An 18,862-nucleotide genomic window follows, 5' to 3' on the forward strand; every position below is an offset into this window, starting at 1 on the left:
TTGTTGGTTTCAGATCTCTCCAATATGTTGATGTAGGAGCTCAGAGCTATAAACTTGCCTCTGAGTACTTCCTTTGCTGTGTCCCAGAGGAGCTGGTAATTTGTGTGCTCATTTTTGTTGAATAGCATGAACATTTGAATTTCCTTTCTAATCTCTTCCATGACCCACTCATGATTCAGTAGTGTGTTGTTCAGCCTCCATGTGTTACCGGACTTTCTTTGGTGGCTTTTGGTGTTGAGTTCTAATTTTATTTCCTTGTGGTCAGAAAGAATGCAAGGTATAATTTCAATATTTCTGAATTTGGACAAGTTTGCTTTGTGACCTAAAATGTGGTCTATTTTAGAAAATGTTCCATGTGCTGCTGAGAAAAACGTGTATTATGATATTGCTGGGTGAAATATTTGGTAGATGTCTGTTAAATCTAGTTGATTTTGCAGGTGTTTAGATCTGCGGTTTCTCTGTTGAGTTTTTGCAGAGTTGATCTATCTAGTGGAGAGAGTGGTGTGTTAAAATCCCCAATAATTAATGTCTTTGGATCTATGTGGGATTTGAGGGAAAGTAGTGTTTCTTGGATAAATTTGGGTGCTCCATTGTTTGGCGAATAGATATGTAGAATTGTAATATCCTCCTGAAGGAGGATCCCTTAATTAGTATTTAATCATCTTCTTTACATATTCTCACGAATTTTAATTTGAAGTCTATTTTATCTGATATTAGGATTGCAGCTCCAGCTTGTTTATGGGGTCCGTTTGCTTGGTAGATTTTTCTCCAGCCTTTAACATTGAAATTGTGTTTGTTTTTATGGGCAACATGTGACTCCTGAAAGCAGCAGATAGAAGGATCTTGTTTTTAATCAAACTAGACAGTCTATGTCGCTTAATTGGAGAGTTAAGTCTGTTAATGTTAAGATATAGGACTGAGAGGTATTTGGGAGTTCCTGCCATGTTATCCACCTTCTTGGGCGTTGCAAAAACTGAGTTCTTCCTATGGTTCTTGGATTCTCAGTTTGGGTGCAGTTTCTTGGCCTTTATTGTGGTCTTGTTGGTTTTCTATATGTAGGACATCTTTAAGAATCTTTTGTAGGGCTGGTTTGGTGGAGATGTATTGTTTCAATTTTTCTTTGATATGGAAGTTTTATATTTGGCCTTCAGTTATGAAGGAGAGTTTACATGGGTACAGTATTCTTGGTTGATAGTTGTTTGTTTTTAGGGCTGGGCATACATCATTCCAGTCTCTTCTTGCTTTGATTGTCTCTGCTGAGAAATCTGAGGTGGTTCTAATTGGTTTTCCTTTATAGGTGATTAATCTTTTCTCCTTCACAGGTTTAAGGATCTTTTCCTTGGTCTGAGTTGATCCTGTGGGGATTATAATGTGACGCTGGGATGGTCTATTTGGAGTTATAAAAGCTTCTTGTATCTGAATAGGTCCATCTTTTTGCATGTTTGGGGAGGTCTCTGCTAGGATCCTGTTAAACAAATTTCCTAGACCATTAACTTCTGTTCCTACGTGCTCCTCTACACCCATTATCCTTAGATTAGGTCTTCTGATGGTGTCTTCCAAGTGTTGGATAGATCTATCATATTTCTTGGACTTGTCTTGGATGCTTGTATGTTCTTTCTCTATAATATCCAGCCTGTCTTCAATCCCTGAGATTCGGTCTTCTGCATGGTCTAACCTGCTGTCAAGACTTTCTACTTTGTTTTTTATTTCTTTTCCTTCCAATTGGTCAGCTTTGATGGTTTCAAATTCTTTGTTGAAGCTTTGTTTTAGATCTTGTATGAACTTCTTTACTTCCTTAATTTGGTGTTCAGTGTTTATTTTCAAATCAGTTAGTTGATTTGTTATGTTTTCCTTGGACTCATTCCTTCTGTTGGGTTCCATTCAGCATTCCCTTTGTGGTCTCCCTGACTTGCTTCAACTCTTTGTTAATGGATCCCATGAATGCCTTTAGTGATCTTTTTGTATTCTCATCCTGCTCTCTCAATTCTTGTTTCCTCTTTGCTTAGCTTCCTCCTGTTCATGCCATTCCTGTAGTTCTCTTTGAGTGTTCTCAGCCTGTTCACACCATTCCTGCCTTTCTCTTTGAGTATTCTCAAGCTGCTCATGCAAATCCTGTAGCAGTTTTTGAGTAGCTTCCTCACACTCATGATATTCCTGTATAAACCTTTGGATTGCCTCCTCTCTCTTTCTCTCACTCTCATACAGAGTCCTTTGTAGGATTCCAATCTTTTCCTGCATTGACCTATTGTTTGCCTATTCTCTCTTCCTATCATGCTCATACAGAGTCTTTTGTAGGTTTTCAATCTTTTCCTGTATTGACCTTTTGTTTGCCTCCTCTCTCTTCCTATCTTGCTCATACAGGGTTCTTTGTATGTTTTCATTTATCATGTTTGTCAGCAGTGTTTGTAGAGCTATTTGGGAACTCTCCTCTGGATTATTCATTATCTGTTCTGTCCCCTGATTATAATGCCAGTTTTCTTGTGGTTTTCCAGCTTACTCTGCCCATTTGTGATAAAAAGAACACCAGTTTTGTGCTAGAACACTAACTTAAGGCAAGCATCAACGAAAGTCTGAATTTGCACAGTCAATAGTCTGCAGATACAATCTAGTTCAACAGATATCTCTATTCAACATCAAACAGCTATATATTAATGGACTATGAACCTCAAAGAAGAATTTGATAAACCAGAAATTATTAGGGTTAGGGAGAGTTGTGGGTAAAATATAGGAATAGTGTGATGTGGGAAGGTACAGGGAGAGTTAACTTAACTAAGTCCTAGTCTCAAAGCAGGAAATAGGTTGGATAGGATGAAAGTAGAGAGAGAGAATTCAAGAAGAAAGAGAAAGCAATAAAAAAAGAGACCAGAAAAAATACAAAAATAAAAATTAATAATATGCAGAAACCAGAACAAACTATTCAAAGAACGTGAATGTAATGAAAGAAAGGGAGGGATATAAAGGAGATGTGAAAAATTTAAAAATAAAAATACTTAAAATATTATATAGGTATAAAGAGGTAGTACTGCTATTAAGGAATTTAAGTCTCAGAGGTTTTGAATTGAGAAATAAATTTGTGGATTAAGTGTGTTCACAATATGGGATAGGGTCTAAGAGTCAACTACGGGTTTATGTGAGGATGTGCAGAACAACAATTAAGTCCCATAAAGAAGAACGAAAGGGAGAAAAAGTTGAGAAGGATAAGGAAGAAAGCAAAAAAACAGATCAGAAGTTCAGTCAAGCTAAGCAAAAAACAAAAAGAAAAAAAAAATTTTTAAAAAGGGAAAAAAATGAAAAACACACACACGCATGTATCACTAAAATAAAGATTATAAGGGGAAAAATGTTTCTAGAAAACAATTTTTTTCAAAAAATTTAAAAATTAAAATAAAGTTTTAGAAAAGAAAAAATTTTTTGTAAAAGGTATAAAAAAGAAGAAGAAGAAGAAAAAATTCTTTGATTTTTTTTTGGGAGGGTTGGGAAAAATCCTGTATCTCCCTTGTGTCTGTAATCAGCCTCTGGTTGCAGTCTATTGTCTGCTTGTGGTCCTGTGGCTTTGTTGATTTCTTAAGTCATTTTGTTTGGACAGGCAGAAAAATGCTCTGCTTTACCCAGGATTTTGCGATCCTCCTCCCAAGTTAGTTCAATGGGAGGGGGGTCTGCTTTGATTATCACAAAAGAAGGAGATGGCTTTTTCCTCAAGTTTGGAGATGCTGTGATGAGGCTAGGTTCTGGGTAGAGTTGAGGCCTTTCAGTAAACAGTAGCTTTTCCTGGGGACTAGTTTGTGAGAAACTCACAGAGCCCAGCCTGGAGCCACTCTCAGGGTTTCTCTTTACTGATATAGAGGCTGCTAAAGGTAGGGGCAGCCTCTGGCTCTGATTACCCAGTGAAGAAAGCCACTCCTAGGGCTGGCACCTGAACTGGGTGACTTTTCCCTGGGTGGAGCTGAGTCTGGCAGTTCATGCCGTTAAGTTCTTGTGACCTGATAAATGACGCCTTTTATTCCAAGGCTTGAGTTGGAGCTAGCAGCTCCGCCGAGCTTTGTTGGTATCCAAGATGGAGATCTCCCGTAATGGGGGGGGGTGGGGTGGCCTTCCCTCTTCTGCTCTCTATGAAGGATTGAGGATGTCAGGCTTCTACTCACGCCGAGTCTTGGTTCCTGGGCCGTCTCTGGTCTGCGAACTGCAGGATGAAGATGGCTGCTCCTTGTCGGTTCTTGGTGGTGTTGAGTGGAATCCGCTTGCCTGCCGCATCTGGCTCTTTCGTCCCAGACTCTCTCTCTTTCAGGTATGGCGGTACGGCCACCGCCGCAGCGGAAGCGGCGGCCGCTGCTGGCAATAGCTCAGATCTGTCTCCTTGCCTGGATTTTCCCTCTCTGGCCTAACTCTCTGTCTTGTGCTGGGACACTTGGTGTGATTCTCTGGCTTAGGAATGTTCACTGGAACTCTAAAACTGCTTTCTTTGCGAGAGCTTGCTGAGCCTTGAGCTTCTCCTCCACCATCTTCCAGGAACTCCTCTGAATGCCAGTTTCTGTAACCTGCTGTAGTCTGTCTAGAAGGAAAAGGGGACAGCTGACTTTGGAACCTTTTGATTGGGACAAATTAAATACCATGTTTTCCAGGGTTTTATCATGAAGCTGGCAATTTCCACTAACACCTGGGATTATGGGTCAAATTTGACAGACCATTTCAGCTACCAAACAATGACGTTCAAAGCACCACAGGCAGAGTTCCCTAGCCAGATGGTCTCCTGCTATGAACATCATGCCTTGACTGCCTTTCTCTGGCAGCTGTTGATTCTATTCCTGCTCTCTCTAGGGTGACCACCACAGTCAAGGACATAGGGGGAGGGCAGAGATTGTGACCTCACCATCTCCAGGTTGCCTGCTGTGAGCAGAGATTATTCCCAGCATCTGCACTGGACTCTTGGAGATTCAGAAACCCGGGATCCTTCAAGGATCCTTTCTCTGCATCATGAATCTTGGGGGCCGGATATGGTAGACCATCCTGGCTAACCCTAGGGGGAGAAGAGGAGGTCCTTTCAGCCAGGCCTTCAGCTCAAGGCAACCTCGTTCACACTTGTGTGGGAAATTGAGTGCCACAGAGATGGTCAGCCACTGGACAGAGATCTTTGAGAAGATAGGCATCCCAGAGGCCCCGGAATCCAGCAAGTACATTGTGGCTCACTTCCTCGGAGCCAAAACAGTTAAGTGCAGTGGCACCAGGAGGGCAGGAAGAGGGAAGACAGAGAACTGTGGGAGAGCTACATCAGGCTTCCCCCCCACCAGGATGCTTAGCTGTATCAGATGGGACTTTTCTGTAGTATTGTCATAGGAAGATGCTCATTTATTTATCCAAAAAACAGTTACAGTGTGAGCCAGGCTCCGGGGGGTCGATAGACAATGAAAGGTTCCAGTGCTGATTCCACAGTACATGAAGAAACCTTGGTTTGAGCTGGATGCCGATGCTTCACACCTGTCATCCTAGCTACTAAGAGGCTGAGATGGGAGGATAGAGGCTTAAGGCCGGGGCAGGAAAGCCTGTAAGACTGTTATGTCCAACTAACAAAAAGAAAACAGCAGAAGTGTTTGTGTGGCTGAAGCTGTAGTCTGTTGGCCTTGAGTAAATAGGCTCAGTCACATAACCCAGGTTCTGAGTTCAAGGCCCAGGAGTGAGAGAAAAAAGGAAAGAGAAAGAGGAGGGAATTACAGAGAGAGAAAAGGAAGAAAGGAAGGAAGAAGGAAGAACATGCAAACCTTGGTTTGCAGTCCCTGGATCAAGGAGCCAACCATTCACATCTCTGTGGGGACAGTTTCAGAGCATAAAGGCAGTATGTAGGACCAAGCCACAGACCCCTCAGCAACTTCATGACATCCAGAAGCCTGGTGGTCACCGACTGCAGCGGGAAGCAGCCTCGAGTAGACCCTTGGGCTCAGGGTGGGTCACTAGGTTTCAATCATCTCCGGCCCCAAGGAGTTTATTTTCTGGTCAGATAAGAAGGAAATGTGTAAGGGCTAGGGAGGTGTTGGGGTGATGGAGTGTCAAGAGGGGGGAGCAAGGGATAAAAAGGAAGATGAAGAGGGAGGATGATCCCAGTTCAGGTGTGTCAGGACCTCGCCTGTCAACCTAGACCATCACTGATAGAGCTTTTGACCCAGCCACGTTGCAATTAAATGTCCTGGTGCCCGTTGACCACCTGGCTATAATCCACCGCAGGAGCCTGTGCAGTACGACTTTGGGGACTGGGATTTCCAGGCTCAATCTAAAGGTCACATCCCCGGTGTTCATTTCTCGACCAGAGAAAGAGGTAAGCATGCCACTGGCACAGGATAGACAGGGAATGAGGGCGGGAGTTGGGTTCAGTGGTGCCAGTCTTCCTCGAGTGGGCGTTAGGACCCTGTGATTGCCATTCTCAGAGGCAGAGGTGGGTGTCTTTGCTGGCTCAGCCTTTAGTCTAGATGGCAGATCTGGGACTCAGAGAGGGCCAACTGAAGGTGGGGAAACGTTGGGTAGAGGCTGGTGGGAAAACTAGAGGCACTAGGCTCTGAGCATTGTTGTTTCTTTGAGGATACTCACCACCTAGGAACATTCCTGGGATGGATGAGCCCTTTTCTCCTTTCGAAGAGAGAGGGACCCTTGGCCCAGAAATCCTTTCGTTCCCACATCTTGTGGTTGGATAACTAGAACTCACCTCACTGCTCAGTAATGAGGCAGTACAGTGAGAGATCCTGAGTCTTTGATAAGGTCAGGGGATCCTCAGTATGAGATTGTACTTGAATGTCCTAACTAGGTGCATGGTCAGTCCCATCTAAGACTGTCATGATGTAGGACATAGAATCTAAAGAATCAGAGCATGATGGGGCCTGTTCTGGGGGTCTTGAGTATTATGTGTTAACTTCGAGCTCCCATGTGCCCAACTGCTTCTCTTTCTTGGGTGGGTCTTTGCTAGAAAAAGCATGAAACTAGGAACTGGGTCCTATCCCTTGGCTTTGATGCTGAAAGCTAGCACACTACCACTTCCGGTTTTCTGTCAGTTCCTTGATGACAAGAGTCTCAGGGTCTATCCAGACCCGGCTGGCTTTGACATATGGTCCTCAGATCTCAGCTCCTGAGTACCTAGGATGACAAACATGAGCTACTGGCATCCAGTGAAAGATATTTTCCATGCTTGTCATCCTATCCCCTCAGGAGACTGAGATCTGAGGACTGTAGTTGCATGCCACCCTTGGCATCAAAGTCAATGAGAACTCATTATCTTCAATTAAACACCCCAAAAAAGTTGGAAGTGAAGCTGTGGCTCTAGTTGTTGAGTGCTTGTTTTGAGCTGAAGAGATCAGTGACAGCACCCAGACCCAGAGTTCAAGCCCCACAACAGAAAAAAAGGAAGAAAGTCAGACATCTTTGCCTGCAAAGGGTAGGGGACGTGGGGGGGGGGGCAGGCAGGCGGTTGCTGTGGTTGGGAGACTAGGTGATGGCATCACTGTACAGACATTTCTATGAACTCCCCAATTTTGCCTCAGTTTGAAGCCACAGCTTCAGGAGGACGTGGCCTCAGGGATTGGGTGAATGGGTGCAGGGGTGGGATTGTTGTGTCTGTATTCTCTCCATTGAAGGATGGATTTGGATGCTGGGTGTCAGAGTCTGAAGTGAAGGTGTGCAAGAAGTTTGTGGCTTGACAAATTGGGTTTCTTCTGGGTATATAAAGGTGGCTGAAGCCGGGCGCCGCCAGTGCTCACAACTGTCATCCTAGCTACTCATAAAGCTGTAAAGATCATGGTTCAAAGCCAGCTTGGGCAGGAAAGTCTGTGAGATTCGATGGCCAATGGACCACCAGAGAACAGGAAGTAGTGCTGCGGCTCAATTGGAGAGTGCTCATCTTCAGCTGAAGAGCTGAGGGACAGTACCCTGGCCTAGTGTTCAAACCCCATGACCAACAAGAAAATAAGAGGTGGCTAAGTTTTCTGTATAGCATTGTGTATGGTAGGAAATTCTATGCTGGGTTGTGAGACATTTCAGATATGTGAGAGGCTCATTGTTTTGTCTACAGTGGGTCTGAAGTCGGGAGTGCCAGCTTCTTGGGGATGAGATATGACCCTAATGGAGGGAGTTCATGGTTCCGTTCTCAGGGACTGCTGAAGCCTTGGGCTATACATGTCTGTGTGTGTGTGTGTGTGTGTGTGTGTGTGTGTGTGTCTGTGTGTCTGTGTCTGTGTCTGTGTGTCTGTGTCTGTGTGTGTGTGTCTGTCTGTCTGTGTCTGCATCTGTGTATGTTTGGAGGTAGAAAAAGTGGCCTTGAACTCAGGGCTTAGGTGCTGTGCCTGAGTTTTGTGCTCAAAGCTATTGCTCTGACTCTTGAGCCACAGCTCCACCTCTGGCTATTTGGTGGTTCACTGTAGATAAGGACCTCACAGAATTTCCTGCATGAGCTGGCTTTGAATAGTGATCCTCAGATGTCAGCCTCCTAAGTAACTAGGAAGACAGACAGGAGCCACTTGAGCTGGCTTTGTGTGTGTGTGTGTGTGTGTGTGTGTGTGTGTGTGTGTGTGTGTATAGAAGTGGGTTGTAACAAGGAGCACCTGAATCTTTGATAACTTCTAACCGCTGTCTTTGGGGGTGAATGGGCTTTATGGCTGAGGTCTGGGGGCCTGGAAGGGTGAGACTTGAAGGGGACTCAGGGCTGCTAAATTATAAGATGAAGAGATTTGTGTGCCCTGGAACTGTTCACTCCCTTGGGCCTGGTTGGTGACAGAGGGAGATTGGGAGGACCTAGGGGTGGGGCCCACAGGGGGTGGCTCCCCTGGGCAACAGGGAACGTGGCCAGCACTTAGTATGGATGTGAGCCCCGTTAGTATGGAGCATATTTGCATGGGTCAGACTGGGTCTTCTCATCATGATGTCTGATGGAAGAGGCCAACCCTATTTTAAATATTGACCTGTGATCTTCAGCTCTCAGCCTTCTAAGTATCTAGGATTATAGACACGAGCCTCTGGCAGTGGGCCTCTCATTATTTTCGGTATATTAGGGTATAAACTCAAGGCCTTAGGCTTTCCAGTCAGGTCTTCTACCACAGGAGCCAAGCCTTTCTCTCTTGGTCATTTCTGAGATAGAGACTCAATATATGCTCAGGCTGGGCTGGATTGCAGTCCTCCTGTGACAGGAATTGGTCACCATGCCTGGTCCTTCTCTAGTTGGGATGCTAGACATATAACGCCATGCTCAGTTATTGGTTAGATGGATTGTCCCAAACTCTTAATCCATGGCAGCTGATTCTTGACCACAGTTGAAGCTCTGCATTGGGCCTCAACACTCTGACCTCAGTCTCTTCACAGGACAGTTGTGAGGAAAGAAGGGATCAATACAGGGGGATCTGTGGGGTAGAACCAGGCATTGAGGGAGTGGTCATCAGATATGGTTCTTGGCAATTATGTGAGCATATGACAGGAAGATACCTGGAAAGAGCTCAGATGGGGCCTATTATTTATCGTGATGCAGGTATGGGATTATGAAACAAAACATGGCTCCCTTTCATCCTTACACTATCCAATGAGGAAGGGGATCCTTCACTGTTGAGTTTTGTAGCTGGAGAAAATGAGGCACAGAGAAACTGGGTGACCTACTCATGACCCCCAGCTGACAGGAAGCTCAGCCTGACTTCTCTGCCATGCTCCCTAGGACAATGAGTGCTATTCAGTCCACTTCTTGTGGTGGAAAGTCCACTTATTGTCAGTTGTTGGGCTTGAACTCTGGGCCTGGGCGTTGTCTCCAAGCTCCTCAGATAAAGGCTACCACTCTACCACTTGAGCCACAGCACCACTTCCGGTTTTCTGGTGGTTCTTTGGAGATAAGAGTCTCACAGACATTCCTGCCTGGGCTGCTATGAAACATGATCCTCATATTTCAGCCTCCTGTGTAGCTACCATTATAGGCCTGTGCTACTGGCACCCTGCTTAAGTGTATTTCTGACTCTCTCTCTCTCTCACTCTCTCACAGGAACTGGTTAAATGGGTGTTGGAGGAGGTGGCCCAGGGTCCCCATGTGGCTGTGAGTCACGGTGTCCCTCTCATTCTGGAGGTGGGCTGTGGTTTAGGAGCTGTCTCGCTCAGCCTGTTGAACTAGCTCCTTGAGGTAAGCCTCTCTGTGCCCGGGATAGACTGTGATGGTTATTCCTTGTCAGTCCGTCTGGTGAAACCTTCCCCACTACCCTCTGCTAAGACATTTAAAGGAAAGTGGATGAGAAAGTGTTCCGTTGTCCAACTGCACAGCACGATCCCGGGCCTCTGATCTTCACCGCCACCTATCTGGCCAGACTCTGACTATAAGAAAATGAATTCACTCTATGTCTACTTCGCTTTGCTGTGGTGTGTTGTTTCGGAGAGGTGGGGGGCGGTGTGCAGCGGAAAGACCTGAGAACTAACATCTCCTGGGGAACATTTGTTCTTGTGACAGAGCCAAGTCATTGCTGTGGATAAGGAAGAAGCAGCCATCAGACTGACCCAGAACAATGCTCAAAGGTAGGTAGGCTGTTGAAGTATCAAACCCACCCATGTCTGCTTCCCACTCACAACAAGGAGGGTGCACTGAGGGTGGCCCGGCACTGGCCCTAGGGGATTATACATGGATGGTGGCGGTCAGGTGCCAGTGGCTCTCACCCATCATCCTGGCTATTCAGAAGGCTGAGGACTGATGGTTATGACTAAGAGCCAGCCCAGGCAGGAGAGTCTGAGGGATTCTAATCTCCCATAAACCACCTCTCCCCCCACAAAAAGGCAGATGTGGTGCTGTCGCTCAAGGGTTAGAGCCTCAGCCTTGAGTAAAAGAAGCTCAGTGAATGAATCCAAGACCTAGGACTCACAAAAAAAAATAAATGAATAGTGGCCACCTGTTATCTTACAACCAAAAAGGATGGATTCAGTCTTCTCTCTGGTACTTGTAGCCAAAGGTAAGGGGCTTCCTTTGATGTTCCACTAAACCTCTCCTTCTCTCTATTAACTCTCCCGGCTTCAGTTGTGGGATAGAATTCAGATCATCATACTTGGTGTGACCTTATGTACCCTATTCTACCCACCTTCCTTGGGGTGGAGATCCTGGATGTACTCAATGCTGGGAGAATGAAGCACCACAGTGATGTGGGTAGGTATCCCAGAAACTCATACTCAAACACATACACACACTCACCTAGCCAACTCAGACTAACCTTTTCCAAAGGCACTTTATCTCCTTGGATTAACTGACCTAGGAGAGGAACTTGATGCCCTGTAAATGATTATTTTAACTAGGGCTTGCTAGTTGACATGAGATAAAATCTCAAAAGAAAGGCCCTGGTGCCTGTCACCTCTGGCTCAGGATCACACCTGACAACCTGGCTACTCGAGAGGCAGAGATCTGAGGATCAAAAATTGTAGCCAACCATAAGCTGCAAAGTCAGTGAGACTCTACTCTCCATGGAACCACCAAAAAGCCAGAAGTGGAGCTGTGGCTCAAGTGATAGAGTAGCAGCCTTGAGCACAAAATCTCAGAGAGACAGCTCCCAGACCCTCAGTTCAAGCCCACACAAAGAAATGGCCCCATTTGTTGCCCCCAGATTGCCTGGGACTGGAGTGTCTTGTCATGGAGTTAAATACAGCACTGGTCCTTGGGTAGTATATCAGAGCCTTCAGAAAGAAATTGGATGGTGGAAGCCAGGCCTTCCCCTTTGTGTGCTCTCAACCCACATCAACTGGAAGGCAGAGCATGACAATAATGGCAGCTTGCAGAGTGGAAAAGATCCTCCTCTGCCAGGGTTTTTGGAGTGGGCTTCTTAGAGACAGCACTTGAAATGGGGCATTGCTTGACAAGGAGGATCTGACAAGAAGCACAGAGAGCAAAGATGCTGTAAATCAAGGACAACATAGCAGAGTGTGTTCATTTCCAGCCAGGGCTGCTGTTGAGAAACTCGGTAAATATGTGCAAGACTGTGCTGAGACAGGTCCAAGGGGTCACAGAAGAACAGCTTTACAAGGTTGGGATTGTGTCTTAGCAGTAGTGGGCTTGCGTGGCACTCAGGAAACCCTAGTTTTGATTACTAGGTTCCACATACACAGAAAAAGCCAGAAGTCACACCTTGGCTCAGGTGGACGAGTGCTGGCCTCGAGCAAAAGTAACTTGGGGACAGCGCCTGGGCCACGAGGTCAAGCCCCAGGACTGACAATATAAAACAGCATTCCACGGGACCTGGGTGACAGGTGGATGACTATGCCTTGTAGCTCTTAGTAGATCAATCCATGCATTGTGACTCCTTCTTTGACAGCGGGGATCTGGACACTCCTTCTGTCCTGAGCACTCCTAGACCCACTTATCAGCAACCCTCCCAACATTTTCCACATGGACATGGAGCAGCTGGCCCCAGAAATTCTCAGGTACTGGCTGGGTTCGGCGGGGGGATACACGGCAGGCTGCTGAACACCTAGTGGTCTCATCTGCCCTGGAAGACCAGGCCATCCAGAGGAGGCAGATGAGATCTTAGAGAGAGGTAGTGATGTGAAGGGGGCCCTTTAATACCCATGGCCCTACCCCAATACTGAGCCTCCATTTGCCATGCCTGAGGGATGTAGAGGAGTGTCTAGGTGGTAGTGTTTAGAGGAGAATGAGTTGGAAATTCTAAGGAATGAGAAACCATAAGTCCCACTCTGGTGGCTCACACCTGTCATCCTGGCTACTTGGGAGGCTGAGATCCAGAGGAACTTGTTTCCCAGCCCAGGCAGGAAAGTCCCATGAGAGTCTCATCTCCAATCACCAACCACAAGTGGTGCCATGGCTCAAGTGGTAGAGCACTGTCCTTGAGCAAAAATCATCATCGGGGACAGTACCCAAGCCATGATTTCAAGCCCCTCAACCAAAAATAAAAACAAAAAACAAAAAAACAAAAAAGAATGCACCCCTTGCTTACAAGAGATGGTGAAGGAGTGCGGTTGCTGTGGTTGGAAGAACAGATGCTTGCCTCACTGTACAGACATTTCTAAGAACTCTCCAGGTTTGCCCCAGTGTGAAGTCACAGCAGGGTGTGCATTGGCTTACCAAGAACTCCAGAGGTTGTGTCCTATCTTACCTAAGGAGTGGACCAATGAGAGAAAGGGTGGGAGGGTAGTGTCAATTTTATTCTCTCCATCCAAGGAAGAATGGTTTTGGATGTTGGTGCCAAAGTCTGAAGTGAAGGGTTGAATGTGCTTTGTGGCCTGACAAGTTGGGTTTCTGCTGGGTCTAAGAAGGTGGCTGAAGCCAGGAGCTGCCCGTAGCTCACAAATAACATCCTAGCTACTCAGGAGGCTGAGATCTGAGGATGACAGTTCAAAGCCAGCTTGGGCAGGAAAGTCTGAGAGACTTTATCTCCAGTGAACCAGCAGAAAACCGGAAGTGATGCTATGGCTCCAGTGGTAGAGCGCACACCTTCAGCTGAAGAGCTGGGGGACTACACACAGGCCCAAAGTTCAAACACCATGACTGACAACCAAAAATAAGGTAGCTGGCTTTTCTTCATAGAAGTGACTACAGTAGGAAGTGCCATGATGAATTATGAGCCATTCCAGATGTGTGAGAGGCTCTGAGTTTTGTCTACATTTGGTATGAGGACTGTAGAGCCATCTTTCTGGGAGTTAGGATGTTCAGGTGATCAGGGACTGCTGAGGCCTTGCCTTACCCGTGTGTGTGTGTGTGTTTGTGTGTGTGTGTGTGTGTGTGTGTGTGTGTGTGTGTGTATTTCCCTCATCTCTGTCCACTTCCAGGGTGCCTGTCTGCCTCTTCCTGAACTCAGATGATGCCCCTCCTCCCTGGCAACCTTGCATTTAGCCCCCTATCAGGATCTACAATGAGTCCTAAATTGCCAGAGACCTGCATATACCAGCTTTTCTTTGGGGCCCAAGTCCGGCTGTCCATATCTTTGGCCGCCTCCAGGGGATTCTGAATCAGCAGAGTCAGCTGGCATGTGTTCTCCCCTGCCTCTGGGGTGGCAGGGTCAGTCATGCGTTGTTCTGTCATTTTCCTCTGGCTGCATATCCCACTCACAGCAGGCTGGCAGTGGAGTGGGGGAAGGGTGGTTTCCAGTGGCTCTGGCCAGATCGAGCTTGATAGCTTACTGAAGGCTGTCCAAGCAAGGATGCTCTGGGGCTACATGGGAGGTGAAGCCAAGGTGGCTGGGAAGTGTTAGACAGTATCAAGGAAAAGTCAAGGTACCTTATCACAGGCAAGTCTATCTTCTGGGCCCAGCTGGGCCTCTCAGGTGCTTCTAAACAATTCCGGATGCCCAGAATACAGAGGCACAGACTTTAGATTCCAGGACCAGGTAACTGGGATAAGGGACTAGTATGTACCAGTCCCTCAATGTACTGGGGCATTAGCCTTGACATGGCTATCACCCACTTGTGTAAGTTCACTTCTTAGCCCATGGCCACACACCAGCTACTACTGCTGTGGAATGAAAAAAGTGACGGACAGAGCCTGGGCCCTGAGTTCAAGCCTTAGTACCAAGATCATACTTGCTCATCCACACACAAACACACACCACACATACACAAACACACACACACACATACACAAACACACACATACATACACATACAGAGGAAGGTAGTAATGATGAGCTGAGCTAGAACTGGGGCCAATCGTGAGGCATAGTCAAAGTAAACTCTCAAGCCAAATCAAGTGGTTTCTCCCTAAGTCTTCCTTGGGCTGAGGGGTCTTGGCCATGGCAGTAAGTTCCATAGAACCTACCCCTCCATCTGTGCATGGGGCCATAGGACCAAGGGAAGGACACTAGGGATGCTCGTTTGTAGTTGGCTCACAATTGCAGATCTTAATCTGCACCCAAGCACTGGTGAGGAAAGCAGGACTCCGAGCCCTGGGATTCCTGGGATAGCGACTGTTACAAGCAGCAGCCAGTTGGCTGTGGATTCCTGAGCCTAAAAGGCTTTCATGAGCCCAACTCAACACCTGCCCAAGGTGTGCCAGACAAATTCACACACTTGTGATACCCGGATGAGTGGACGTTACTTGGTGTGACATCTTGCACCTGCCCCTCCTGGCCCAGAATCCTGGTCTGAGATGGCGATTTACTGCTCAGATCCACATTGCACCCATGACAGATGCAATTCTGATGATCTCCATGCCCCAAAGCTCGATCTTTCTCTGGTACTGTGGCCCGTCCTGTAGGCAATGGCCTCCAAACAGGCTCCACTCAAGACTTGTAGAACACCTACACATTGGGAGAACCTCAGGGGCCCACTGGAAACTACTTTGCCTAGAGCCACACAGTGAGGTCCAAGCAGACCAGGTGTTGGTCACGGGGCTTGAACTCTGGACCTGGGCTCTGTCCTAGCTCTTAAGCTTACCACTTGAGCTACAGAACTACGTTCGGTCCTCTGGAGGTTCCTTGGAGATCAGAGTCTCCCGGACTTTCCTTCCTGGGCTGGAATTGAACTGCGATCCTCACATCTCAGCCTCCTGAGGAGGTAAGAGGACAGGTATGAGCCACCGGCGCCCAGCTGATCTGGCCTTTCACCATAGTGGACTAGGAGCTCCTGAAAGCTATTCTTTATTTTTCTGTGCCATTACTGGGTTAGAACTCAGGGTCTGGTCTCTGGTCTCTTAACTTTTTCTCTCAAGGTTAGGACTCTACCACTTGAGCCCCAGCTCCATTTCTGGTTTTTGGTAGTTCATTTGCAAGAAGAGTCTCACTAACGTTCCTCTCCTGATCTGGCTTGACCCTCGATCTCTATCTCAGTCTCCTGAGTAGCTAGGATTTACAGGGTTTGAGCCACTGGTGGCATTGGACTAGAAGCTTTTCTTAAGCAAGAGTTCTTCCCTGTGTTTGCCCTGACTCCTCCATGCAATGGATGCCTGAGGGTTAAGAGCTGTGAAAAATAGGCTTCCAGCCACAGGAAATGGCTGGGGTCCTTGGTGTAAAGCCAAGCTAATCTTCCCCCTGGGGCCCATTCTAGGACCCCACCCTCTGCCCTGTGACTCAAGTACAAACCTTGACCCAGCCTTGAATGTTCTACCAGACTTTTCTGAAGCCACAGAGCCTTCATTCCAACAACATCACCTGCTCTACAGCATACCTTAGGACCTTTGTCCATGCTGTACCTACTGCCTGAGGCTCTCTTTCCTGTATCCACATCTTAGAACTCCTGTAGAATTTTGGCCCTGGATATATCACCTCCTGAAACAAGTCTTTGCTTCCCTTCTACCTCTTTTGTTATATTGAGTTGGTAGAGATGGAATTTTTGCAAGCTGACTGGCAAATGCACTATCTTGGTGTGTGTGTGTGTGTGTGTGTGTGTGTGTTTGTGTGGTGTGTGTGTGTGTGTGTGTGTGTGTGTGTGTGTGTGTGTGTGTGTGTGTGTGTGTGTGCCTCTCCTGGGTTTGAATTAATGGCCTGGATGCTATCCTATCCCTAAGCTTTTGTGCTCAAGGCTAGCACTTTACTACTTGAACCACAGTTCTATTTCTGGCTTTGGGGGTGTTTAATTGGAAAAGAGGTTCTCATATAGACTTTCTTGCCTGCAATTGGGATCCTTAGATCTCAGCCTCCTGAGTAACTTCCAAGGGTGAGCCACCAGCACCTGCCTTCTACCCTACTTCTTACATATAACCTTGGCCTTCCTCTGTGTCCCAGAAAAAATATGTCTCACCAGGTTCACATCTTTTTGTGCCAGTCTTGTAGCTTGATATCAGGGTCTGGGCAAGTTCCTGAGCTTCTTTTGCTCAAGGGTATCACTTAAGCCAAAATGCGACTTTTGGCTTTTGCTGTTTCTGTGGTACTGAGGAATCGAACCGAGGATTTAGTGCATGCTAGGCAAGCACTCTACAACTAAGCCACATTCGCAGCCCAAGGCTCACTTCTAAAGGGAGTTATGAGGGTGGGATTTATTGGCATACCTCTTTCGGCATAGAAATCGCTGACTATTTCATACCTTTACCAAGATTTGGGAGCAGCCTGTGACTAGGCAATGAGGAATGATAATTGAGTGATAGCCACCAGGCACCAGAGGTCTAGGCTCACATCCTACAGAGGGATAGAGAATATGGAGCCAGAAACTTTGACAACTCCTACAGTCTAGGAACCGTGGTCTCCCTGGAGGCAGTGGCCGGCTTCTAATTGTCCCGATGGGACATCTCAGCCAGAACATCAAGCTTCAGTTATTTAATGGCATACAAGGATGCTTTGTTCAAGTTGCCGGCTCACAATTAGTACTCTTCAGGGCTTGTCTCAGCTTGCCCAGGTTGGGGGGCTGGGCATTGGCAACCTGCTGAATGCCCATCATCCATACATCATCCATCCATACACAGAGACATGGAGTTATTGCCTCCTTTTGGGGGAGGGGCAGTTCCGTGTTGTACTATTAGTCTAGGCCCTGTCCCTGAGCTCCTTTTGGTCAAGGGTATTGCTCTGCCCTTGAGCCACAGCCCCATTCATGTTTTTTTTTTTTTTTCTGTAATCTCTTAGAAATAAGAGGTTCGCGGACTTTCCTGCCCCGGTTGAATTCAAATTGGCATTCTCTACATCTCAGCCTCCTGAGGAGCTAGGATTACAGGCAGGAGCCCCTGGGTCTTAGTTTTCTTTTCTTCTTGTTCTTTTTGTAATCATAACAATCTGAAATCTTCATGGTGTTATTCCAATGGTTTGGATTCAAAGAAAACTACCCAGGCTTGGAGTTCAAATGCCAGGACTGCCACCCACAAATGGAAAGAGATCCTGACAAACTCATTCCTATTTATGTGAATGCTAATGGAATGTTATAAAAGTAATAATTAAATTTGCAGTTAATTCATGATTCTATTTTAGAATGCCATGCAAAAATTATTGGATTTATATCTGGCATTGTAGCACCATGGTGTGATTTCCCCTAATGGAAGGATATTGAATAATTTTTAATTAATGCTTCTATAAATATTCAACCAAGATAATTTATTAAATGGAGGCATAATTTCATAACTAATAATCGGTAATAATGTATATAATTTAATATCCTCACATTCCCTCTCTCTTTATGCATATATATATATATATATCTACACATCTATCTATCTATCTATTTATCTATCTATCTATCTATCTATCTATCTATCTATCTATCTACCTATCTATCTATCTATCTATCTATCTATCTACCAATCTACACAATTGATCTGTTTATTCTCTTGTCACTACTGGCACTACTGGGGCTCAGTGGTAGAGTGCTTGCCTAGTACATACAAAACCTTGGGTTCAATCCTCACTACAATGTGCATAGAAAAATCCAGAAGTTGTGCTGTCGCTCAAGCAACGGAGCACTAGCTTTGAGCATAAAAGCTTAGGGACTGTGCCTAGACTCTTACTCAACACCCAGGAATGGCACCAAAAAAAGAATGTTCTGACTGCAACTATATAACGATAGCACTGCAAATACCTCATCACAGAGCAAGCCAGAAGTCTGATGCTGACAGCTGCCATCTAACCTGACTTAGCCAGAGGTAAACGGCTGCAACCCAGCTCCACAGAACCAGATGGTGCTGGCTCCATCACCTTTGTCATGCAAGATACTCGGGGGCTGAGATCTGACAATGGTGGGTTTAAAACCCAGCCCTGATATGAAGTCGGTGAAATTCTGAGCTGTGTTACACAGTGGTAGAGTTCTAGCCTTGAGCAAAAGATCATAGGACAGTACCCCCAAACTTTCAGTGCAGTTCCCGTGGCTGACTCCACCTCCCCCCAAAAACCCATCCCTCTTAATCATTAGATGTGAACTTTATGTGGCTTGTTATGTGTTTCTGAAAGAATGGTGGTACTGAGGAAAGCACCCTAACACTGACAGCTTGTGGGATACAGCTATGTGATGAGTCCTTCATGGGGTG

This window comes from Dipodomys spectabilis, unplaced genomic scaffold (assembly GCF_019054845.1).
Source record: "Dipodomys spectabilis isolate Male_0828 unplaced genomic scaffold, ASM1905484v1 ptg000228l, whole genome shotgun sequence".
NCBI lineage: Eukaryota > Metazoa > Chordata > Mammalia > Rodentia > Heteromyidae > Dipodomys > Dipodomys spectabilis.